A 25,971-nucleotide genomic window follows, 5' to 3' on the forward strand; every position below is an offset into this window, starting at 1 on the left:
TGATGATCATGAACGATTGCCCCAGGCATAGTACCTGGACAGATCCTAAGGCTTACTCTAACAGAACTCTTATGTCTTATATCACCAGCTCTATGGCAGAAAGGTTCCTGGAGTCAGGAGGTTTTGATGCACCACTTCAAGATGGTCAAGAACACTGTTCAAAATGGCTGCACCCAGAGTTAGATATGTAGCACACTGATCTATCATTGTGGATGGTGACAGACTTTATTTGTATGGCATTTTTCTTGGAGCAACCTGTGTTAAGCTTGATAAAGATTCTAGATTTTCATTACTAGAGACAATTGTGATTATCTTGGTTGCAAATCTAGCGTCAGTACCCATGCAGTGCGCCCACATTTTTATGAAAATCTCACCTGAAACAATCACATTACTTTTATGAAAGTGTCATCTGAAACAACAGTGACTGTTTCAAGCAGCAATAATTCAGCATCTATGCACAGCTTTAGTCCTGGAACTCCCAGGATGCCATGCTGGCACTTGTCGGTACCCATGACCTAGAAAACTGCTTAGTTAATTTACCCTCGAATTCCAAAATGTGCTTAAGTTGTTGTCATTCTTTAAAATGAGTTCGCTGTACACTGTGACAGGTCCTCTTGACTTTTATTTACCCTTTCAACCTGTCAGTCACCCAAAGAGTTGCCTCCAGAGATGGACAACTAAATTTGTATCAGAAAACCATAAGAAATTAATGTATTGATGCATAGAGAAAAAACCACCAGCCACTAATAAAAGTTAACGTTTTATATAAATACAATAGCCTAAAATCTTATTGGCTGCTGTGGGTCACTGATACCTGTTCAGTGCAATAAATTAATGGAAAATTGTCCTTTTTTTCACCTATATTCTTGAATTTTTTTTATGAATTGTAACTTTTTTGTTCAAAAAATCTAAAAGTACTTTTATTAAAAAAATGAATTTTTAAAATTTTGTGTATCCTTATAAATCATTGCCATTTTCAAGTTGTCACCTTAAGACTGGAAAATTTGCAGACAGTTTTAAAAATGATCTATAGTGTGTCCTAGGTAATGTTTTCAATTCCCACAAGGCGAATAAAATTTCTTTGCAGAGTAAAAGGAATTAAAAAAAAGCAGCGGCACTCACCTCACAGCCCTGCAGTGTCTCCCGTCGCTGCTTCACCCGTCTAACGCTCAGCTTAGTCTGTAGACACTTAACTCATCTCTTCCTTCTCAGTTAAGCCCCTCCGCTGTGGCTTTTTGCCCAGTGACTCTTACTCAGCGGCCAAAAAAACTTTCTCTGAAGGGGAGAGAGAGCCAGGATAGCTTTGAAACGAAGAGAAGAAGAAACGGAGCGGAAGGGATGGTTCTTGTCTTGGTTTGTTCTGCAACAAAAAAAAAAAAAAGGACGATTGCAAAGAAATTTCACTCTTTTTTTATTTTGGAAATTGACAACACATGCCTGCTTCATGTCCTAGAGGCCTAGTAAACAGTCCATCCTCAGTGAGAGAATTGCTATGGCAACAAACATGCAGGAAATATTCAAGATAACAGGAACAGTGGTAAAAAACATGTGTTTTGTATGGAACGAGCCCCTGCTGATAATTTCCGAGGAGAAATGTTCATTCTCTCACCAGAGCCAAAATGTATAGTTTAGTTATTACACTCCACAGAAAAGTGAGAGGAGAGAACGCAACTGTGTCAAATATGTTGCCGATAAAATTAGGCCAAAAGAAATTCAGTTTTTTTTTCTTTCTTAGAACAATATTATTTAAAAAAAAAACATGGGAATGATTTAGGTAAAAGTGAAGCAATGGGGAAACCACTGAATGGAAAACAAAGGTCCAAAAAGCAAAGAAGAAACAAGCAGGAGTGGGAACATTTCTTAAAAATATGGCTTCCCTTTTTTTTTTACCACAAAAAGGAATATGATTGGCCAGTGTTGAACTCATTTTTGTCCAATTTTCTGTTTTCTTTTATTATTTTTTTTTTATTTGACCCATTGGGGTCAGGAGTCGAAGCTGGTCTTGTTGCCTGCCACATTCCCATTTTCATTCACCTTTAGTTCAGTGTTTCTCAACCAGGACTCCTGTAAAGATTGCTAAAGGTTCCTCTGGCAATGATCAATTTGTGCCTCTCAGGTCTGTTTTCCAATTATCTTTTTGACTATCGGTAAGAATGGAAGCCTTCCCACTGGCCAGCAATGTAAGAGGAATTCTTCCCACTGACCACCACACTATTGTACTGACAGTTTGTGGATATAGAAATTATAGCAGGAGTTCCTGAGATCTGAAAGTTATTTAAAGGGTTCTGCCATGTTAAAAAGGTCAAGAAACACTGCGTTAGACATTCAATCTTCAACCGATCTATCGAGATCATTCCAACCTTAAGTGAACCTGTACTCCATATTTGTTTGAACTATGCAATAATTTTGATCAATAGGCCAAAAATGGCAATCACAACTTGATAAAAAAGTGCTTTTATATTGATGGTTATGGTTCAATATTCTGACAGAACATTTCTCAAAAAGGGCAAAACGTTTTCAATAATTTTTTCATTGATCATTCATTAAAGATTATAAAGAGAAAATCTCATAGTGGTCTATTTTTTAAAGCAGTGAATCTGACATGCACTGAAAATTTCTGGTTTAGAATAAGTTACTGCTATTAAAACACAATGGCAGATTTTCCATGAGAGAATGTTTCAGTGAATGTCAGACCCCATAGCATATGGCTAGCAGACACTGCAAGATGCTTACTACTAGTCTTTCAGACAGATAACCCTCTTCCATGACTTTGCTCTTGGTTAGTTGCAGTTTAATACTGGGACTTGATTTAATGTGTCTCACAATTTTTTGGGCAAAAGAAAATGTAGGTCTTTTATAGCAAAAACACTCTTTTACTTGTCTGTTACCAATATTGTTTTTCTAGGGTTTTGTTGAGAGGTCATCTGAGTGTAATTGGAGAAAACCTGTTGCATCATCATGTCTAATGGTCGAAGAAGGAAGATTCCAGTCCAAAAGATGTGACAGAAAAGATAGCAGAGGAAATAGAGCTGCAAAGAGGAGCATGAACTGATCATGGTGGCTGGAGGAGGAAAAATAAGAGGTATGTTAGTCATAACTTTCACATTATTGGAAGTGCTCATGGAGATGTGTGGTGGCTTAGTTTTGATTTCCTATTCACCTACCAATACCCATCTTCTATACCCACCCTGCTGCTCCATCGTAGCCTTGGGTAAATCCCAGCCAATGGTCATGCCTCAACATTATTACCCGTTGAAGTGAAAGAAAATAACCCTCTGTAAGATTTTAAACCATCCAACACAGTTCCTACAAATGGTTTGGACTTTCTGCTGCAAAAGGGCACTTAAGTGGCGAGAGAGCACAGTATTGCAGAAAATGCAACACTGACCAGAAGCTGCTACGTGAAAAGTTGACTCGTCTGCAGTATGTTTGAATCATTGCTATTCACACAGTCCCTACCTAACTGAACACCAGATGTAGTTACTTCATAGCAAACATTCTACACTATAACCACATATTTAAAAAAAATACATACCCAGAATCCTATGGGGCATAAGTCAGCGATGCAGCTGCATTTTACAAAAACATTCAGCATATTACTCGATTCTAGCCTTAAACACAATTCTTTTTTTACATGATATATTGTAGGTTATATAAGCCATTTGTTGAATTATAGCCATTAAGAGAAAGACGTCAGGTGTTTTTATTCCATATAAGTCACTGTTAATAAGTCCCTATTAACCATTTTATGGCATGGAGCACCTGCTCTGTCCCCACCTGTCTGGCAGTTCCCCAAACTCAGAAATGTCCTACATCATTCTAAGGCCAAGAATAAAAAATCCTAGCAAAGCTTTCAGCATTTGTACATTGCTTTTACATTGCAAAACACAGAATGTCTCTTGGCTTTTGGTTGTACACTAGCAATAGGACATATTCACTAGTAAGAGCTGGGCATTGTATCATTGAAATAAAGTGTCATGGGTGTGTTAGTATTCTTTTTTAAAAAGTAGCAACATATTATAAAGCAGTACAATAAATAGGGGGTGAAGATGACAAACCTGTATATACAGGAAGAACAAACTGAGGAGAAAATCACTATGCCTTGTTAGGTTTACAGTCTAACATTTGGGGGTGTATGGAATTAATATTATTATTATTATTATTATTATTATTATTATTAATAATAATAATAATAATTATTATTATTATTATTATTAATATTATAATAAACAGGATTTGTAAAGCCCCAACATATTACAAAGCGCAGTTCATTAAATATGGGATGCAAATGACAGACAGATACAGACAGTGACACAGAAAGAGGAAAGGACCCTGCCCTGAAGAGCTTACAACCTGGGAGGGGGGTGAAGTATCCCAAAATAAGAGGGGAGATATGGATTGGATTGGTGAGGAAGTAGTGAGAGTTTTAAGAGACAGAAGAAGACCGGTAGGCAAGTTTGAAAAGATGGGTTTTGAGTGTTCTTTTGAGTGAGCAGAAAGTAGGAGCAAGCCGAATAGGATGAGGCAGACAATTCCAGAGAAATGTTCTGAATATGGGGGGTAAATGAGAGGGCAGAATCAAATGTGACACCAAGGCAACATGCCAGAGGGGAGGGCAGAATAACAGTGTTATAACAGTTAGGAATATGTCAGGGGGGAATTTGGAATTTGAAGGGGGGAAGGTGATGAGTTCTGTTTTATCCGGGTTGAGTTTAAGGATTTGGTCAGACATCCATGCTGATATGGCTGACAGGCAGCATGAGACCTTATCCAGGAAGGAGGGAGACAAGTCAGGGGTGGACAGATAGATTTGAGTGTCATCAGCATACAGAGGTGATGAGACTACCGAGTGAGGAGGTGTACAGAGAAAAGAGATCCGGTCCAAAGACTGACCCTTTAGGTACACTAACAGGGATATAATAAGGTGGGAGGATGTACCAATGTGTAATTCCTGGAGTTAAGAAAGAGAGGAATACATGTAGGCAAGTTTGAAAAGGAAGGTTTTTTAAAGAGATTGATTGTATTTAAAGATGGAGTAAGACTTATGGGACGAGATGGGAAGAAAATTAAAATGTAGCAGGCCTAGAGAAGTCTTAAAGCCATGTTTAGAAAGAAGTTAGGAATGATAAGCAGTCGTTAAAGAACTAGAAAATGTCACAGCTGATATGATGACTTCAGCACCACTCTTATATGTATGTATATATGTATATATATATGTATCTTTATGTATAAAATGCTATGAATAAGGGACAATAGGGTAATATCCTTTTAGAAGGCACAGCTATGATATGATCACTAGATTGTGAACCCCTTTGAAGGACAGCTAGTGACATGACCATGGATGTTGGACTTTGTAGTGCTGTGTAATATATTGGCACTATATAAACACTGTGTAATAATAATAATAATAATAATGTCCATTCATTCATAGCAGGAACTAAATCTACCAGTTGGGAAGACTGAGGCATATTGTGCTGAAATAGAAATAGGTGAAAACATACCATACCATATGGGAGCTAGCAAAAGTGCAAAAGTCTAATAGGTCATTAAGACTGGCAATAGTGTCAATAGGTTATTTAAGACTGGCATATGCTAACTAACTCGTGCACAGTGACTAGAATGCACATCCTACAGTCCAGTGGCCAGGTTAATAAGAAAATATATATTATCGGCACAGTTATTTCCAAAGCAATGCTAACAATTGCCATCATAGCGTAAGCCAAAATCTGGATAAGACTGACAGCCATTAGTGCCTGATCAAAGAGTTGGATATGCAGAATGGCATCGCAGATTTGAGTATTTATTAACATCTGTTCATTAAATCCAGGTGCTGCTCCCCACTAAGTCACATCTGTATTCTGATATGTTCAGCAGAGCTTGGCAGGGAACCCCATACTGGCACTAAGTAAAAGACTTCACTTTGCCATTAAATATAAAGATAAAAGAAGGTCAAGATTACCCATGTTTAGCAAACACCGCTCAGGATATGGCGGGGGGGGGGGGGGGGGGGGGCACGGGGCCTGTCCGGGGCGGGGTGGTCAAACCTTCACACAGCTTTACTTTAGGTTTTAAAAAAGAAAAGGTAAAGATCAGATTCATTAATTTGGTAACCACTCCTTGCATCAGAATCAGATTGGCTATACAGTATATCTGCAATGCTCACAGTTATTTCATATATAAGGTATTCTTTAAACTGGAAGGGTCTACTTATAAAGCAGGTAATCGGATATTCCCTCAAACATTCCCTGGTGGAGAATCTTCCAGGTCCATGTGTTTCAATGGCAGTAATTGATGCACCACCAGGGAATATTTAAAGGAATGTAAGATTCACTACTTTATAAAAAGAGCCTATCACCACAGCAATCAATCACCAGATGTCATTTTGTACAGGCTGTAAATTAAATGAAAACAGCAAAATATTAAATTTTGCTATATGAAGTCACGTTTTTAAAAAAATGTTATGTATGGGAAATGCACCAGTGCATATGGCAAGACCCAACCATCATTAAAAAATTATGACATATATTCTGCAAAAAAACATAGTTCCCAAGCAAGGCTAAAATGTATTATTAGAAATAGACCCAACACCTTTCCCTCTTTATTTTACTTACTTACTAATTCGATCTCCAACCTGGTCTACTCTGCATTCTTATGGAGAATTTTCTGTAGAACCAATGACACTTGCATTATGGTGTCCCTAGCCCTGTAGTAGATACTCCATATAAATATATTGTTAAATGTGGTAGTTGCATTGTTTTCTTTTTTTGTTTTCAGACTTTATTTTTCTTGTAATCCTGCCAGTATCATATCTTCTATCCTAGGGTGACAACATTCATTGCACTGTATTTATGGATATGCAGTATTGTCACCTTAAGACAAGACAATAGCTCCTATTCTTTTTTTCCATAACATATGGCATTTTGTAGTACAGGTAGCAAAGTAAAGAACAATATGCCTTTAATTACATTTGAATCCACCAAATAAGAAGTTTATTGGTAGGGTTTATATAAAGTTTAAAACTGTAAAAAATAACCCCCCAGACCCGGTAGATTGGGTGTAAGCTCCGCTGAAAGCTAACATTCACATTTTTTACAAAATCTTAGGGTACAGATAAAGCTATTTTCCAATTGCAATGCAAATAATATATTACTAAGTAATATCTACTGGTTAAAATATATCCTTCCTTAAACACTATCTGACTTTTATTTAGGACAGAGTTTTGCTTTAATTTCCAGCAGTGAAAATGTCATGGAAATTCAATATACAGCCAGCAGCATAGCTAAGTCCTCTGGGTCTTGGTGCAAAATATGAACCAGACCCCATGACATCTCTTCTGTATTAACATCTACCACACACACAATATAAAAATGGTGAGCATAAAAGCTTCTGGTAGCTTACAAATACAATGAGATAATGCTTCCAGTGAGACAGCAAGAGACGTTTTCTTGATCAGGGATAAGAGTCCGGCTCCCAGTGACCAGGCATTATTAGGAACAAGTGGATCTACAATTTAAAGTCAAGTCAGAGTTGGCTGAAATCATATTCGTAGGGCATAATGCAAGAAACTTAAAGTTCGACTCTCTGCTTATGCAAGTGATCTTAAGGACTAATGTGAGAAAATTGCATAGGCGGAAGTGTTGACTGGATATGAGAGCACCAGTCCTCCACTATAAGACTATGTTACTAATAACAAGAAATTTCTAAATAACCACTGACAGCATATTTACTGAATCAGAATATATTGTAAAAAATACTGCATGGTGGTGACAACATACATTCTATATAGAAAAACTATGAACACTCCCAATTACTGAATTCAGGTGCTGCCATTGAAGTGTACTTCACTTTTCTGCAACACAAAGTTATTGCACAGTTATTAATTTATTATACAAAGATATTTTAGTCAATTGTTATCAGTGCTTACTCCAGCTCCATAAAACCATGGTTTTCATGAGTTTAGGAATTTTAGTGGCCCTTTTGTAAACCCTACTGAACACTAATCATTGCAGATATACTATAACAAGCACTTGTTCTGACACCATTGGAGATTGGAAATCATTTCTAGAGATGAATGGTATGTTTTTTTGCAAAACTGATTTTGCCTGGAACTGACTGCTTTTGCTGCTGGCAAAATTTGAACAAATCAGAGACTTTCAATTGACTCTATCATCATTCCATCATTGTATGCTTTTGTTATTTTTTTTTTCTTGCGGGGGGTTGAATTGTCATTTGTGTACTGTAACTTAGGTTTTTTTTTTTTAGTTTCCCATATTGTTTATTTCTTTTGTACAAAAATGTAAAATAAAGGCTAATGAAGTCCAAGAGTAGTTTAAAGGAGCTTCTGTTTACTTTTAGAAACTATTTAGAGCCAATTTCACCCTAAAAAATACCTTGGGAAATAAAAAACCTAAAAAATTTGTAATCAGGCAGGGCTTTATGATCAGAAATAGACAGGCCCATTCTTACTTGCCTGATCGCTTGCTTCAGTTGTCAAAACTGCTGAGCTTAGCATACACATCCCTTTTAGCGCCACGGTTGCCAGTACTGAATGAACGCATGATTTACGTCATCCCAGCAAGGCTAATCATGATGGCTGAAGAAGATGTTGTCTGCAACTGGACAATACAGCAACTGAGTTATATAGTTCTGCCTAATTTAACCTTCTTCATTGACTCCGATGCATTTCAACACCAAGGGTGACATTTTGTTGTCATAAACAAATTTCAAAGAATTGAAAATTCCAATCATCCCTAGGTATTTACCTGATGTTGCCCTTCCCTGTCAGTCAATATTGGTAAATTTGTACCTAAAATGTTACTGTAACTGTACTTCACATTTTTGGAAAATTTTGCCAAGGAAAAAATATTGCAGACTGTAAGATCAGCTTGCCCAGAGGTGAGTGCGATGTATGCAGAGAGTCAACTCTCCTTTTTCTGTACACTTCTCCCACACAGGCCCGAGCTCTGGATAATCTCCACCGTTATCTCCTGGAATGCAGAGTGCCTGGCAGATTGGGCAGAGACTTTCCATTAACAACCAGAGACAGACAGAAAAAGCGTTCTAGATAAAATATTCTCCCATTTCAAATCATTCTTGAAGGAACATTTAATAAATTATGAAGGCAGAGGGAATGTACTATTATCTCAACTAAATTCCCCCACATGTGGAATAAGATACCCACGCATAGCAATATAACAAAACATTTCATGCAAGAGTGATTTGAACATCAGTAGTTGGGAATTATTAACAACCTATCCATCCTAGCAGATAATGAACAAGCCTATTTAAAGCAAAACATTTTGGTTGTTTGGAGGTCATTCCGATTTTCTATACTAATAGTATTATATTAATATATTAATAGTTTTTAAGTTAATGATCCAATGCAGTGTTTCTCAACATTTTTAACATGAAGAAACCCATAAAAGAACTTTTAGGGAACCCCTTCTATAACTGCTATATTCACAACTACAATTACATTGGTAAGTGGGAACAACTATTATTTTTAATATTAATAATAATAATAATAATAATAAATGCATGTGCTGGGGATGGATGAACTTCTACTCGCCCGAGTTGCATCATCTCCGCATGGCAAACCAAGATGGTCTAAGATCGTCTTTGGGAGGGAGAAGAGAAAATCGGCAGATCAAACATGTATAGGTAAATAAATTGGGTTTAGTTCAAATAAAAAGGGCCAGTATACAAAAAAAAAAACTTTAAACAAAATGAATATTGTTCTTAGCACAGTTTTGTATTAGTATTATGGGTCAGCTTCTAAAGCCCGTAGGGGTAGGGCTATTCCTATTTAAAATGTATATTGTTCATACCTATTCTCAAACACTGGAAGCCATGCTGTCAAGGTCCATGACCAACACTTTCTCCTTGCTATGACACACTGAGGAGGAATGGCTGAACACCGCTCCAATTTTATTATACTTCTTCTTATCTGACTGTTAGGGGTCTATTTATAAAGCAATGAATCTAACATTTAACAAAAATTCTCTGGTGGAGAATCAATCTTTGCCATTGAAACACATGGACCTGGAAGATTCTCCAACAGAGAAGGTTTGGTGAATGTCAGATTTACTGCTTTATAAATAGACTTTGCTTGGTCTGTTTTTTTTTAAATTTACAAATTTGATATGCAGAAAGTCCTTTGATAAAATTTTACCTACATGCTGCCAAAATAAAAAACACATAAATTAAGCACCTATTCAGTGATTAATCCTAACACTATGTTTCAACTGTATTAAGGTATACACACCCGCGCTTACTGTGTACTCATGGCACAGATCACCTCATCTCAAGTAACCCTTGACACGTGCATTTTTATAACTAGAATTCCCTTATCGTGTGTAAAAGTTTTCCAAACATCATAAAAAAAATGAAGCCTCCTACAAATAATCTGCAAATAACTGCATGGAGACGTTAATACTTTCAGGTCACGCCAACAAGCCAATACATTGCTAATATTCCATCTGGTCTCTGGGGACAATGACATCATTCTCAATGACGATGTGTTGCTGGATGTGATAGATGACGTCCACCCACTGGCTGTCCAGAGCAAGCATGGATCTGTTTTCCAGACATTTCTGGGATGGGGTGTGTGGGGGCGGAGGGGGGTGACAGGTCTGTTTTTAGTTGAGGTGTCACAGGGCCGTAAATTTGCATATGCCTTGAATTACAAATGCACCATATGACAGGTATTATATTATAGTTTTTATATTTATTCATTTTTTTACAGGTAAGGGGGAATGCACATATATTTCTGGCAGGAGGGTAAAGCTGCTGACTTGTCATGAATCATGCCTCTGTGTTCTTTATCATAATCCTCTGATAGTGGAATATGTTGCTGGAAAAGTATGTAGGCAGAGTTGACTTTTTTCATTTTTTCCCCTCTTGAAATGTACTATACACTGATCAAAATAAAATCAGTGAATGCAGGTATATCTTTAACAGCAAACATTATTTATGAACTCATAGGGCTCTTTTACTACACACTCTGTGCACAAAACATCTAGACCAGCAACATTCTTCACCTTAGTGTTGAATTTATTATTAAACAGGATTTAGCGCCAACATATTATGCAGTGCTGTACATTAAATAATGGTAGCAAATGACAGACAAATACAGACATTGACACAGGAGAAGAAGCAGACCCCTGCCCCATAAAAGCTTACAATCTAGGAGATGGGGAAGTATCACACAATAGGAGGGGAGATATGTAATGGTGGGAAGTAGTGAGGGTTTCAAAAGACAAGAGGTAGGCCAGTTTGAAAAAATGGGTTTTGAGTGTTTTTTTAAATGAGCAGAAAGTAGGAGCAAACTGAATAGTACGAGGAAGACCATTCCAGAGAGTCAGGACAGCTCTAGAAAGGTCTTGGAGCCGTGTGTGTGATGAGGTTATGAGTGAGGAAGTCATTAGGAGTTTATTGGAGGAGCGAAGAGAGCGGCTAGGGGGGTATTTTTTTACCAGGTCAGAAAGGTAAGTGGGACAAGAACTGTGCAGGGATTTAAAGTACAGGAGCTTGAATTTGATTCTAAGGTGAAATGGAAGTCAATGAAGAGAACTACAAAGAGAGGCAGGAGAAGAGAAGCGGCTGGAAGGATGGATAAGTCTGGCTGCAGCATTCATAAAAGATTGTAGAGGAGAGAGAGTGGTGTTCCGGTTTGCTGCTTTATAAATAGACACCTTACCTGCATTTATTTATTTTTAAATGCAAAGCATGTACTTAACTTAACTTGGCAGCAGCTTTTTGTATTTCCTTGTACAGCAAAGCTTAGAAAGGAAGGAGAGGAAAATCTGCATGCACTTTTTCTGACAAGAAACAAGCTTACTGAAGAAGAGAACAATGATCAGTTGGATTAAATGCTGCTCCTTCCTTGTTCAATCACAGGCTGGGGTTGGGGAGGTGACCTGGTTTTATTCTTTACCTGCAGCAGAGAATAGTTAGGTCATAAAGCTGGCTATGCAATAATGTATAGCAGGTATTATTGCTCCCATCTATGTATCCTAAATCCAATGTATGTTTGTATCCTAAATCTTAAGCTTCTCTGGTATTCAGCTTTAAAGCCAAACTTCATCCCATTTTCTGCAGAGTCTGAATAAAACTGAATGTCTTATGTTTTATATGATGTATACATGCCCATAGAAAATAATTGCCGTATATCTTGTTTTGTCTAAGCCTAGAAAATAAGATAGGAGACACAGAAAAGCAACAGAACCCTGACAGTTGTTTTAACTTTTCCCCACTCTACAAGATACATTAATATTATTGCTGATAATAAAGCCAACATTATGATAAAAAATATTGGCGACAATGTGCCAAATTCTCTCCACCCAACACCTTGACGCCCAAACTTTTACAGCAAAAACTACCGATCCAGCGAAACGTGTGTTGTCATTGGAATACACATTTCTGTCTGTTGACGGTCTCTGGCCTCAATCTCTGGCCTCAATTTCTGGCCATTATTTCCTAACACTTCAATTTCTTATGTAAGAAAACTGCAAAAAATATTTTTTTCTTCTTTACACAATCAAAGTTCCAGGAATTTTCAAAGGAAAAAAAACAGAATATTTCTTCAATATAATCCTAAAAAAATGGATCCAAAGACAGGACTAGCTTGGAGGGAATAAACAATCGGGGGACTCAAGGATTGGCCCACAAGATTATTTGCCATTGCTGTTCAATTATCAGCCTTCCCAAAATATTGGAAGAATAACAGAGTTTTGAATACCTAAAAAATATTATTATGGATGATTTTTTTAAATCAAATAGCATTTTAATGTAAAAGGGTTTGCTCCTATTGTATGTGAAGCAAGATCACATTTCAAAGTAGATCTCAACACTGTGCAGTCACACAGACATCTTATGGTGAGTACAAGTAGCAATTCCAGTTAACAATTTGCACTTTGTCGTGACACTGGTGTACAGCCAACACTGGTAAAGAGTATATAGACCAGAGTTTCTCGAACAAGGCTCCATAAAACCCTAGGGTTTCTGAAGAGGTTGCTAGGGGTTCCTTGAGCAATGAGCAATCTTTACCTCTCAGATATTTTTGTCCATCTGTAAGGATGACATTCTTCCCAATGGCCAGCATTGTGAGAGGAAACTACTACACTACTATACTGTGAGATGTGGATATAATACCTATAGAAGGGGTTCCCCAAAGAGTTTTTTTCAAAAGTTCCTCCCATGTTACAAAGGTCAAGCTAGTAGACAGAGATCAGCAGCCAAAATTCAACCAGCTTTTACCCCAAATTTACAATTTTTCACAAATTTTATAACTGCTCTAAAATATTTAAAAGACCAATATGATGTTAAAGCATCTCCAGACAAAACTAGCAAGACAAATGAATCAAAATGAAAAGATCATTAAAAGTATTTTTCTATCTATCTGCTTGATGACCAGATCTATGTGCATCATTCAATCACTTTAAAGCCCGGGTCATCCAGTACTCATCCTAGCTTGTGAATGAATGGAGAAAGGAGAAGACCCATACCAATTAGCTAATTTTTTTCCCAATGCTCTCTCTTTCAATTAGAATGCTTTTGACAATACATAAAGTGATCAGTAGGGATGCGAAATTTCGGCAAACCGATTTTGGGAAACCATCAGATCGAGGAAATCATTACGATGCCTGGGGATCACAGTGGAACTGCACATGAACTCTCAATGGAGTTTCTCCATTGAGAGTTCATCTGCAGTTCAGTTTCCACGGTCACCAGGCTAAAAAGTACAGCCCGACGACTGTGGGAACTGAACTGCAGGTGAACTCCTAATGGGGAAACTCCATTCAGAGTTTGCCTGCAGTCACATGCCCCGGGATCGCAGTGGATTCTCAGGGCTGCATTCGTTCATGCAGCCCTAGGAATTGTGTGTGATACCCGGCACTAGAGGTGCTTTCCTCTGCCAATTAGAGAGCACTAGAGGTTTTGAATGGGGAGACTTGTCCCCAATGTCACCTCTAGTGCCGCGATCGCAAACTGAGTTGATCAATAAATGCAGCCATGGCTGCATTCAATGATCAGCACAGCCTGCAATATTTGTTTGTTTTTTTTGAAAAAAAATGTTTTTTTTTAATTCAATCTCGTTTAGTGAATTTACACCGGCCGTTTTCACTTACAATTTCCGTAAACAAGAACGAACGAATTCCCCGCAAGATCGAGTTTTAAAAACTCGCTCGCTCATCCCTAGTGATCAGTTTTTTGAATTGCTTCTATATCTTACACTTATAGTCTGATTGACTGGGACTGCAAGTGACTCCAGGACAAGTAGAGGTACTTTCAATTATTTAATTAAAAAAGTTATTAATGTGTTAATAATTACAGACCAGCCTTAATAAAATGCAGAGAACAACTAGTTTCACACATCCATAGACACCTACCAACTTTGCCTGAAGCATAAGTTCAGTTTTGCTTCAATACTTTTACCTATCTCAACATATCTTTCAACCAACTATTGAGTCTCTCTCATGTGGAATATTATGAATAGAACCTTTCACTTCAGGAAATGATCCACACACATTATAATAAACAGAAAAGCAAATAAAACTGGAATTTATCTAGTCAGGACACTTAGATGAAACTTCATTCTGACTTCATAGAGAAGTTTTTTAAAAGCATTAAAATGGTTCATTTAGATGGGATCCTGATGGGACCGAGAACGGTGATAAAACACAGGCAGTAAAATTCAGGGAGGAAATGGGACATTACTTTTCAAGCAGAAAAGAAAATATTTTATTAAACCTCTGGAAATGTGTTTAATGGGGTGCTGGAGTTCTTTCTGAAGAAGATTACAAAAATTCCCCAGCATTTGATCCAGCTAGTCAGAACAAAAAGGCTAATTAAATGGTTTCAATGTTAAAGTTAGAAACAGACGACTCTGGTACTTGATTCTTCATTATATGAACTTTCAACCTGTTAAATATAAATATATATATATATATATATATATATATATACACACAAATATATACACAGTATGTATGTATATATATATATATATATATATATATATATATATATATATAGCTGTGCAAATGTTTAAAGCTGGTGTGAAAAAAATGTTCCAAACTATGAATGGCTGACCACTGCACCTTTGGTTCTCAACATTACCTGTTTCATTTTTATTTTTCAAAGTAGCTTGACCAGCACATATTGAAACCCCAATCTGCTTCGAAATGTTTGCCTTGGAGAGACCTTGCTGATGTATTATACCTAGACTGTGTCTTGTTACTGTGCTCACTCTTGCCATGGTGTATGACCTGTGCCAACCTCATATTGGTAGCCGAGTTTGGCTGTTCCTCCCCAAGTTTTAATCATCCTACACAACTTTTTTTTGTTTCAGTTAATGATTGTATTACAACCTGCATATGACAATAAGGATCATTAGAACCTCTTTGATATATATATAGTCAAATATACACCTGACTATAACCCTACAAAAGATCTAACTTTGAGTATGTGTACTAGGAACTGATGCTGGTTTGAAAGCAATAGGTAGTCAAACTAAATATGGATTTGATTTAGATTTTTTGTCTGTTGTTAAGAATATTTTGTACTTACCCCCCCCCCCCCTCACTGTCATTATATTCTGTTTTTTCCCAAGTTTCTTTGTCTATTTTGATTGGCCAGTCCAGGATGACGTAACTCGCATACCAGTACGTTGGGGATAGTCCGAGCCCCATGGCATGCCGAGAATGTATAAATGTGTGACACAGAGTATATTCAAGAGAAACACAGAAGAAACAAAGTGTCTTTTCTGAATATAGTTCCACTTTAAAAGTAGGGCAACACACCAGAAGGCATATTCAAGGGAACCGAAGACCTCCAGTACATGATCTGATGTGCCATACTTTGCAGGGTTGGATTTGGTGCAGATACTGGCACATTAAGGCCCCTCTGCAGTGTTCTTTTAACTTCAAACTTCAATGAATATTTACTGTATCATAACAATAAATTAATGTATTTCAGCAACATTACAATTTAATATCTGGGGCCAAGCAATAAAATCAATAAGCTGCCATCTAAAAAAGTTTATTGGTGCTAAAATTGCCCCATGGGTTTGCCCATATAGGGCCAAATAACTCCTGAAACTTCGTGGCATGCATTAATATGTAACAGCACTTTTTCCTTTTTGTTTGGCCTGTGGTTGTCATATGGGGTCATGGAAGGAATTTCATTCACTGGTCCTGATGATACAATTGAATAGGGTGGCAATATGGAAATATGTATCGGGAGGTGGAGAACGTTAAGATACTGCTATACTTGGGCAAAGGAATGGTCAATTTGCATTGCATTAAACAGGGATCAGTAGGATACTGTTACATCTGTAGACATAAAGAGCAAAACTTGGATAATGCTCAAAATTTTATTGGTAGCAATCAAATAAACATGCTAAAAACTTCAAATGTATGCACCTTTTTATCGAAGTTGGGAGAAACAGGGCAGTATAAAAACATTTATATATTATCGTTTTTTTCTACTATGGCAATGATATAGCTTGGCATTTTCCTACTGCCGTCAATCACCCGTGTCTCAATGGTGCCAGGTCTAGAGGGAAAGGTGAATATGAGAAACATCTGCCAAGTTTAATTTTATCTTGGTTACGGTAAACAAGGAGATGCAAGCAGCTGTTTCTTATCAGGGACCAATTTTTAAGGTTCCAACGCCTCAGGGCGAGACTGTGCACAGAAACAGTAATCTTCTGTCTGCATCGGCAGGAAAAATATTTCAGATATGTATTTCTGAGTGACTACAAGTACTCCATCGAGAAATGAACCCCACTTTCCTGCAGCGTGACAAAATGAAGAAGGCTTACCACCATGATGGAAACACAAGTGGGTTCATTGTACAAAGTTTCTACATTGTACAAAGTAGTGATATGTGTACCTAGATCACTTCTTCTGACAATTCCAGGGGGCGCCTCTGGCTATTTAATACGATACTAAACTCTAACTCAAAGGCAAAATCCTGTTCTCAAGCAGAGACTACAATTCACAGAATTGGAGAAGACCAAAACCTGTAAATGTTGTTTAACTACAGCAGAGAAAACTAATATCTGTGTAAATCTCAGGACTAGATAGACAAAAATAAACTTCTGCAGTTCCCATATATGTATATAATTTGTGCATTTAGTTGATGTTCAGCTTTACATTAGAGCAGACTTAGGCTGAAGCAACCTTAGATAAGTCAGTTGTGAATGAGATATCGTTGTTAGTAGGTAAACTACAGCTGCCTTTACATTTATTTCACAGTTCCGGGTGGCTGCTAGGCCATTGTTTCTCAACCAGGGTTCCCTGAGCAATGAGTTTAACCAATGATTTTTTTGGCTATCTGTAAGGATGACATTCTTCCCAATGGCCAGCAAAGTAGCAGGCACTCTTTCTACTGACCACCACACTAGCTGTGAGAGCTGTGAATCTAGTAATTATAGCAAATAATAAAGACCTAAAAGTTATTTCAAGGGTCCCCCCACTTTAAAAAGTTTGAGTAACGCTTGATCAACATATGAGAGGAGAGGTGCAAGTCATTATTCCAGTATCAAGGCATTAGTGGCACCCTTAGTGACTATCAAACTCCCATCCAGGCCCTGCCATATAAGTGTTCTGCCTCAAATGAAAACTTGGAATTATTTGCAAAATTTTATTTTCTCTTACCAATTGCCATAATACATGAAACTGTGCTAATGAATGACATATTGAAAACTAAACTTCAGATATGAAGTAAAGGTCCATTTTAATAAAGTTCCTTATGTGTGTGAAGCCAAACTCCACACAAGTGACTTACAGACCGAATTTGCTTTAAATGGCCTCCAAATTCATGTTGAAAAGAAATATAACATGCTAACAAGCTATGTCAGTGAGGTAATTTGGGTGTGTTTTATAAAATTAAAAAAAAAATACTTATAAATTGTACAACTAAGCTAAGAATTTCAAAAGCAATTTACTAGAAATATAAAAATGAAGTATTAAATGTTCACAGATTACAAATGTTACAATCTGACTGACTTGTTATATAAACCACAAAACAAACGACAATTACTTGCAATTTTCAGTCTATATTGTATTTACAGAAACGTCTGCAAAAATAAATTAGGGAAAAAAAGTGTTATCTTAAAAACTGTCATTATATTTGGAGATTGGACAGATTCTTTGGCACAAAGTGAATTTTGGATGGAATAGCAGAAGGAGCTTTGCTTTTCTGCACTTTGTTATAATTTCTACATGAGAAATTTGCTGGCTAGAAAATTTACAGATTAAAGGTAACCTGTAAGGCTAAAGCTATGCAGATAATATTTATCTGCCAAATTGTGCAACCTAAAACTTCTGGGATCAATCTTTTTGCTTGTGTCACAAAGAATATTATGGGATGTGCTACAGAAATTATAAGCATTTGTGTGATAAAGCAACTTAACGCAAGCAAATGCACAATGCTGTTATTTTACCGCATAACAGAAACAATAGGCGATTAGTCTCCTCACTTCTTCTCCAAAGACTTCAATGGTGGTGGGAGGTTAAAATTACAATTTAAACTGTACATGTTTGGCATTATTGTGACACCCTATATTGGCTAACTTACATTAATAAAGATGCAAACTTTGAAGATGCTTTGGATCCCCTCCTTCAAGCTTAGTATGAAGGCATTCAGGAAAGCCTGAATCTTTCTTAAAGCGGATTTATCATCAACATTTTTGCTTTATATAAAAGGTTAAAAAAGGTCATATAAAAAAGTTAGATACAGGTAAAAACGACCTTCTTTTCTTTATCTTTCTTCTTTTTTTTTTACTCTAAATATTTTTTTTTTTTAAAAAGCGGAAGCCCCTTCCCTTACCTTTAGTGCTGTGGCAATAAAGACTGAATGGGAGCGCAGAGCCTCTTTGGATACGTTGCCTATCCCATGAGGCTTTGGGCTGCTCTTTCTGTGCATGTCCAATCCACGTCGGGACAAAGAAAATTCCAGAATGGCACTAAATCGAGGACAATGCTGGAGGGATTAAGGTAAGTAGGATTGTTTTATTTTAAGTTTAGTTACTGCTTAGCTGTTAGCAAATATCTATTTTGGTCCAATATGGTGCATTCATAATAATAAATAGCATGCATATAATGGGCCTGATTTGTTAAAGCTCTTCAAGACTGGCGAAAATAGACTATTATGGAAGAACCTGGGTGATACAGCAACCATTTTATTTGATTTCATAAAAAAGATTTGCTAATAGTCGGAAAATGTTTGCTGGATCACCAAGGTTCTCCCATATTAGTCTATCTTCTCCAGTTTTGGAGAGCTTTAACATATCAGACCCAAAACACGTTAACAAACAACATAACTTACATAAAAAACAAGAACAATCTGATAAGTTTGATTGGATCCTTATGGTAGGCACTGGCAAGCTGGGTAGAAAAATAACTTTCTGTAGCATAGCTGCATGTGAATATATCCAAGAGCTATTTTTTTGTGGAAGTGGGGAGTGTAACTTGCCTTAAAACTAACAAGTTCTCTTTATACATACACTTCCAGATGTCCATAAAAAAAAAAAATGGTCCAACTTGTTAGTAAGTTTGCTTCATTTGCGTTCAGAATGCGTTCAGAATATCATTGTATTCCTCTGCAGTTTTACCAAGCATTCTCGAAACTTCTTTTCCTTTGTTATGTGTAGGCTCTGTCCCTGGGGCCATGGAAATAGGAAGGCCACATAAATACCTCCATGAAGGTGTGAGCAGGCCGACCTCTGGCCTGACCCTTTTCATCCGTATCACCTTGTACAAAGGTATAAAGATACGTCCCGAATTCCCCAGATTACCCGACATGCCATTCTTCACAGGCCTGACTTCTGACCCTGCTCATTATATCTGACAGCACCTGAAGGGGCGATATCTCTAAGAGTATCGCAGCTAGTAATATGATAGGCCTGAGGGACATGGCGTTTATTGTACACAGAAAGAAATGTTTCTGACTGCTTCCCTCTCTCCTAGGGCCACACATAGACTAGTACCTCCTGGATGCAAAGTCTGACCAAGGCAATGAACATATTCTGAATTAATTAAGAGCCTTTTCCTTTCTTTAGTTACTTCTTTCCACTTCTGATATTTAGTGGCAGTAAAAGGATACCAAGTCAAATTGAGGTACTGCTTATACTTAAAACAAATTACAACTAGGGACATATAATGGATACAAAGCTTGATTAACTTGTACCTTTAATATCTGCCTAGATTTAAGCTTTAAAGTGTTTGGTCAAAAAATGAACAAACAAATAGCTGTTGATCTGGCAGAAATGCACTCTATGTTCTATTTTTGGGTGACAACACACATTCTCTTTTTCAAAGAAGTGGCATTAGCCCTGCATACCAGTTTTTACCACTATCATACCAATTTAGTTGTATTTTAAAGCAAATCTGTGCCTGTATCAAATCTTACTGCTACTTTTTTGTATTAAAGCTGTGAACAAATCTTGAACACTTCCAGATTTATTCTAATTATGGTGCTGGCTGGTAAGGGAAAAGGTAATCCTGGATCCTTGTGCATCGCACAGGTATCTGATGCTCTTTTATTGTTGTTATAAAAAAAAATGATATATTTTTTAAATGAGCAGAAAGTAGGAGCAAGTCAAATAAGATGAAGAAGACCATTCCAGAGAGTAGGAACAGCTCTAGAAAAGTCTTGAAGTCGTGCGTGTGATGAGGTTATGCATGAGAAAATCATTAGTAGGTCATTGAAGGAGTGAAGAGAGCGGCTGGGGTAGTAATTTTTCTTACAGATCAGAAAGGTAAAGCTGCGTACACACTTGCAATTTTTGTCGTTGGAAAGGATCTTTCACGATCCTTTCCAACGACAAGGGAGTGCACGATGCATGAACGCTGTACATACAGCACCGTTCATGCTCTATGAAGAGGGGAGGGGGAGAGCGACGGAGCGGCACCCTGCTGCGCGCTCTCCCCTTCCCTTTCATTAGGATCGGCTGTCGTCCACCGTCCGTGGATCCGGCAGGTCGGTCGTCCGGACGATGGACGACACCGACTGTACACACGGCAGATTTTCGCCCGATAATTGGCCGATGCCGATTATCGGGCGATAAAAAACTGACGTGTGTACGTAGCTTAAGTGTAACAAGAACTGTGGAGGTATTTGAAGGCAAAGCACAGGAGATGAATTTGATTCTCAGGTGAAATGAAAGCCAATGAAGAGAATAAAGAATAAGGACAAAAAAGAGAGGCAGCAGAAGAGTGGTGGTGGGAATGATGGATATGTCTGGCATTACACCCACATGCCCATATTAAACACATAAACATAATTACACATAGTAGGCATCTATGTACACTTTACTTGCATGCCCCTAGTATATAAATACTTACCTTCACTTTCCCTTCCCTGCAGATCAGTTCATTTGTAAGAGGGAAGAGAATAAACCTGGCTTGAAGCTTATAAAAAGGTAAAGAATTGTTCTGTCCCACTGGAGAGTGCTAGTGACTGGCAAATTCTTCATATAGAAGTAAGAGAAGTCACATGTACCCCATATCCTTGTATGATTCCAACGTGTTTGAGAAAGCTAACATTAGCTGAGAAAAATAATTAGCTTAGTCAACTAGCAGTAACATCTTGCTGGCTATCAAAAATCTAATATAGATGGAACATAAGGAATAAGAAAACGTAGAATTGTACCGCACATCTTTTTTATAAGGATTTTCTTTATCAATAGTCTCTGTAAATCTTAAAGCAGCCTTTCTTGAATCATTGAAATAGCTTTCAGGTCTTCAGAGAACCCCTGCTATATTTACCATATGCACAGATCAGAGTATATTAGTGTGGAGATCAGTGGGAAAAATTCCTCTTACATTGCTGGCCATAGGGAAGAATGTCACCCTTACAGATAGCCAAAAAGACCACTGGTGTCACATAAAATGACCTTAGAGGCACAAGCCGTTCATTGCTCAAGGAACCCCTAGGGACCTTTGGGAAGAACCCTGGGTGAGAAACCTTGGTCTAACGATTGAGTTAAAGCCAATAATACATAAACAGAACAAGCTAGCCATAGACATATGGTTAGATGTGAAAACATGCTTGCCATGCTACTATGTTGTAGCCCTAGGCACATTTTCTGCTTAGATACGAAAGGATGGAACAAACAATATAGTAATAGTGTTGGCTCATAATGTCCTATCCAGATTTAATATTCTATGTCTATGGGTACTATACAACGTTACCAGGTATCCTTCATCAATCATTCTCATGGGATAAAGACAATTTGCTGAAATTATTTTTTTCCACCTGGCTAGTACTACTCAATCAATCACCATGACTCAAGGGACAGTCTGGCTTTTAGCTCTGCAGTGCACAAACAATTTTTTTCCCCTAAAACCTTTTAGCTTGAATGTCAGACTACCTCCATGAATAAAAAAAAAGTGTCACAGGTTTCTGTTAAGTGAAGTTCCACATTGATCTTAATGCAGCTTCCTGGGATGATATGGCAATGATGCTTCTAAATACAAAGCAGAGTTGTCATCCTCATATAGGTTGTATCTGCATGCACTACAGTGGGATGAGATGAAATGTTGTAGAGGAAAAGCTATCAGCATTGTCATTACTGATAAGTCTGTAGCTCATCAATTAGTACCTAACAACACCTAATCCTGCCCCTGCTTTCTAGAATGACAGCACAGCTTCTGTTGCAGAAACCTTACCATTGTGAGCTGCAGTGTATGGGAAAGTAGGAAGCAATGAACCACAAAAAATTGAGGACTGACCACACTCAGTAAAAGTAACTGAAGTTTTATTTACTTTATATAGCTTTATCAGCGGATTTTGAATTGTAAATTGGACAAATTGAGTATGTGTCCGCATGGCCATATGTAGCCTCAACTGGAAGAGACAGGTCTATGACAGGTAGTGTGACAAGGTGGCAGGTTGTTGGAGAACAATTTAGAGAAAAGAGACAAAGAATTGAAACACCATCAAAAAAGTTACCTCCAAGGATCACAAACTATTTTTTTTTTTTTTTTAATTTGAAGATATGCAGATGCAGATTTAAAAAAAAATGTCTTTTGAAATGAAAACATACTAAAATGAAAGTACACTTTAAAAACAAAAAAACAATGCCAGCTCCTTCCTTCTGCCTACGCCACCCTATCTGGCACTGCGCAGTCAGAGTGACGTAGCCTGTGGTGGATGGGGAAATAAAAAATGCCGATCTTACTGTGCATGCGTAAGATCAGCATTTTCTTTTTCCCCATTGAAGAAAAAAGCTCCAGTAGGCTTCTGGCTGCTCCTTTTGCACATGCCCAATCGCAGGCATGCGCAGAAGGAGCAGCCAGATAACTCCCGGGATGCATGACGTAGGTATCCCATGATGCCCTGTACCCCATTCTGTCTTTATCACTGCAGGTTTTAACCCACCACAACCCTTTTATGTAAGGTAAAAATTTTAGTTTAGGTCCACTTAAAGTTTATGTAAGATTTTAGTGATTGGGTAGTTGAAGTGGAGGGACTATAAGATTACATTCCCAATATGGGTCTCTTAGAACGATATTATCTGTGCATAGAAGTCTTAATGTGAGGTCTCAAACATACCAGTAAGGGCCACTCCAGAATGTGAAAATGCTCTCAGTGCTTCGCTAACTGCCTTATGAAACTCATTAGTGACCCTTGAGATTTGCATTTGAAGAACCCCGCTTTACCGGCCGTCAGTGAGGAGGAAACAAGGCTGTAGAGAGAAAACTGTACAATTCCCTTCCCCAACCAATGCTTTCCTCCCAGTCTTTCATACCCCCTCATTACAGTGACTAGCTCCCCATCCACCAGCCACACGTTTTAAATAAACAAAGGCTCAAAGTATTATCACTAAAATAACAGACGCCAACATTTCCCAACTCCCCCTGTATGAAGCTTCCAATAAAATCAGGAGGACTCTCCAACAGCCGGAGGTCTGAAGGTGAAACGCAATTAATGGTTAAGCGGTTATGTTTGAAATGAGCACCCCTCTGCTATCACTGGGTCTTATAAACAGGAGAACGCCCGCAGACTTTTGCTGGTCAATGTTTCAGTGTTTATATATTAAAGGGCTATTATGCCTAAATGACATCCTCTAACAGTTTAGGTTTAATAACGTTTGGGGATGTCAACGTTGTGAAAGTTTATGGAAAAAGAAGCTGTTTAAAATTAAGGTGGGATATGTTTAGAGTTAACCTTTAAGTCATTTTACAAGTCTGTGTGAATACATTCTTTGCATTTCCCAGTCAGTATACAGCAATCGTTTCTCTTTTCTAAACAAAAAGTGGTCACCATTTATCAACAAAAAGCCACCACTGAATTTCAGTCTGGTGACTTTTCCTAGGCTGTGATAATGCCATCAGTCTGCTGCAAGCAAGATCGAGCATTTCCTCAGTTCTTAATAATAAAGACTGCAACATTGTTACTTTGTAGCAAGTTAAGAGTATGCAGCAGAGCTAATCTGTATCAAATATTAATGATAACCAACCAAGAACTGCACAGGCACCAGGATGAAAAACAGTACTTGGAAGTAGATGATAATCCTAGAGCAGTGTTTCTCAACCAGGGTTCCTCTAGAGGTTGCTGGGGGTTCCTTTAGCAATGAGTAATTTTTGACTCTCAGGTCTGTTTAAGTGACACTGATGATCTTTTTGGCTATCTTTAAGGGTGACGTTCTTCCCAATGGCCAGCAATGTAAAAGGCATTCTTGCCACTTACCACCACACTAATATACTGTGGATTTAGTAATTATAGCCAGGGTTCCCTAAGACATGAAAGTTTTTCAAGGGTTCGCCCCATGTTTAAAAAGTTGCCCTAGTTGATGGCTGTCACTATCTTTCTGTACAAAAAAAGTTGTCAGGAGCAGTTCTGTGCTTACCGTGAGAGGAAATAAATACCAGGAAGTGTGACACTTACATATGGCTTAGCAAGTATACACTTGAACATTAAAAATATATTTAGAGCAATATCTACCTTAGGGGAACCCGATTTTGTGTCTAGTTTTCTCATACAGGAAGTAGCATATTTAGTGAAAGAGGAAAAAGTATCCTTGTATCACCATGGCCTGGGAACAAGAAGAGGGTGCAGGATTTATGCATACTGCATACTTTGTGTACATCAGGTCATGCCACTAAAAACACATATTACAATCAAACAGACCTGTTATAGACTAGGCAAATGTTATCAATAGGTCCAGAAAGAGATCTATTATTACACATTATTTATATAGCACCGACTAGCTGTCCCTCAAAGGAGATCACAAATCTAATGTCCCTACCATAGTCCTGTGTCATTATCAGGTAAATTTTTGGGGGGAAGACAGTTAACCTAACTGCATGTTTTTGGAAACCAGAGTACCCAGAGGAAACCCACACAAACACAGGGGGAACCTGCAAACTCCATGCAGTTAGTGTCCTGGCTGAGATTTGAACCTGGGACCCAGCACTGCAAAGGCCATAATGCTAACCACTGAGCCACCATGCTGATCTTGACTGTAAATCTTGACTTTTTTTTGGAAAAGTCAGATTTGGCTCTCCCCTTTTACATCCTGTGTCTTTCTTCTTTATTCATTTGCAGCTCACTGTTTAATAGTTAACATCCTTTTTAAAATAACTATTTTTGCCTAGCCAACCTGAAAAAAACAAAATCCCTTCCCCAGATGCATGCTTACCCCTTTAGGCAGCAATATTTAAATGCACATGGAGGCACAGAGACTCAGTGGCTAGCCTCATGCCAAGGTCTTAGGATCAAATTTTGGCCAGGGTATATATACATGGGATTTGTTTGATTTTGAATAATGTGTTTTGTGGCAGGCACTCTGGTTTCATTCTACATCCCCATATCATACTGGTATTTTAACTGTCCTTAAACTATGTTCATTGGAACTCTGAGAGACAGCTAGTAACATGACAATGGAAAAAAAGATAAACATTTTAATAACAAAAAATATATGAAATCATTGCTTTTAGGTAAAAGAAATTTGGATGT

At 37.8% G+C, this 25,971-nt stretch overlaps 1 protein-coding gene and 1 long non-coding RNA gene across 4 annotated transcripts in view; one reads left to right on the forward strand and one right to left on the reverse strand.

The window, feature by feature from the left end:
• Nucleotides 1–1,247, reverse strand: part of CDON (cell adhesion associated, oncogene regulated) — an 82,277-nt gene extending 81,030 nt beyond the window's left edge. For 2 of the 3 annotated variants that reach the window (XM_072427293.1, XM_072427294.1), the window contains exon 1: nucleotides 1,123–1,245. The gene's annotated coding sequence lies outside the window, so the exon portion shown is untranslated. Of the gene's footprint in view, nucleotides 1–1,122 lie in introns of all 3 variants that reach the window. The other variant, XM_072427296.1, reaches the window with a different exon arrangement.
• A 151-nt stretch (nucleotides 1,248–1,398) lies between these two features.
• The window catches only part of LOC140341445 (uncharacterized), a 32,842-nt gene continuing 8,269 nt past the window's right edge, over nucleotides 1,399–25,971 (forward strand). Inside the window, exons 1-2 of the long non-coding RNA XR_011922881.1 lie at nucleotides 1,399–1,537; nucleotides 2,906–3,082. This is a non-coding gene — a long non-coding RNA (uncharacterized lncRNA). The remainder of the gene's footprint in view (nucleotides 1,538–2,905; nucleotides 3,083–25,971) is intronic.

This window comes from Pyxicephalus adspersus, chromosome 11, assembly GCF_032062135.1.
Source record: "Pyxicephalus adspersus chromosome 11, UCB_Pads_2.0, whole genome shotgun sequence".
Classification (NCBI taxonomy): Eukaryota; Metazoa; Chordata; class Amphibia; order Anura; family Pyxicephalidae; genus Pyxicephalus; species Pyxicephalus adspersus.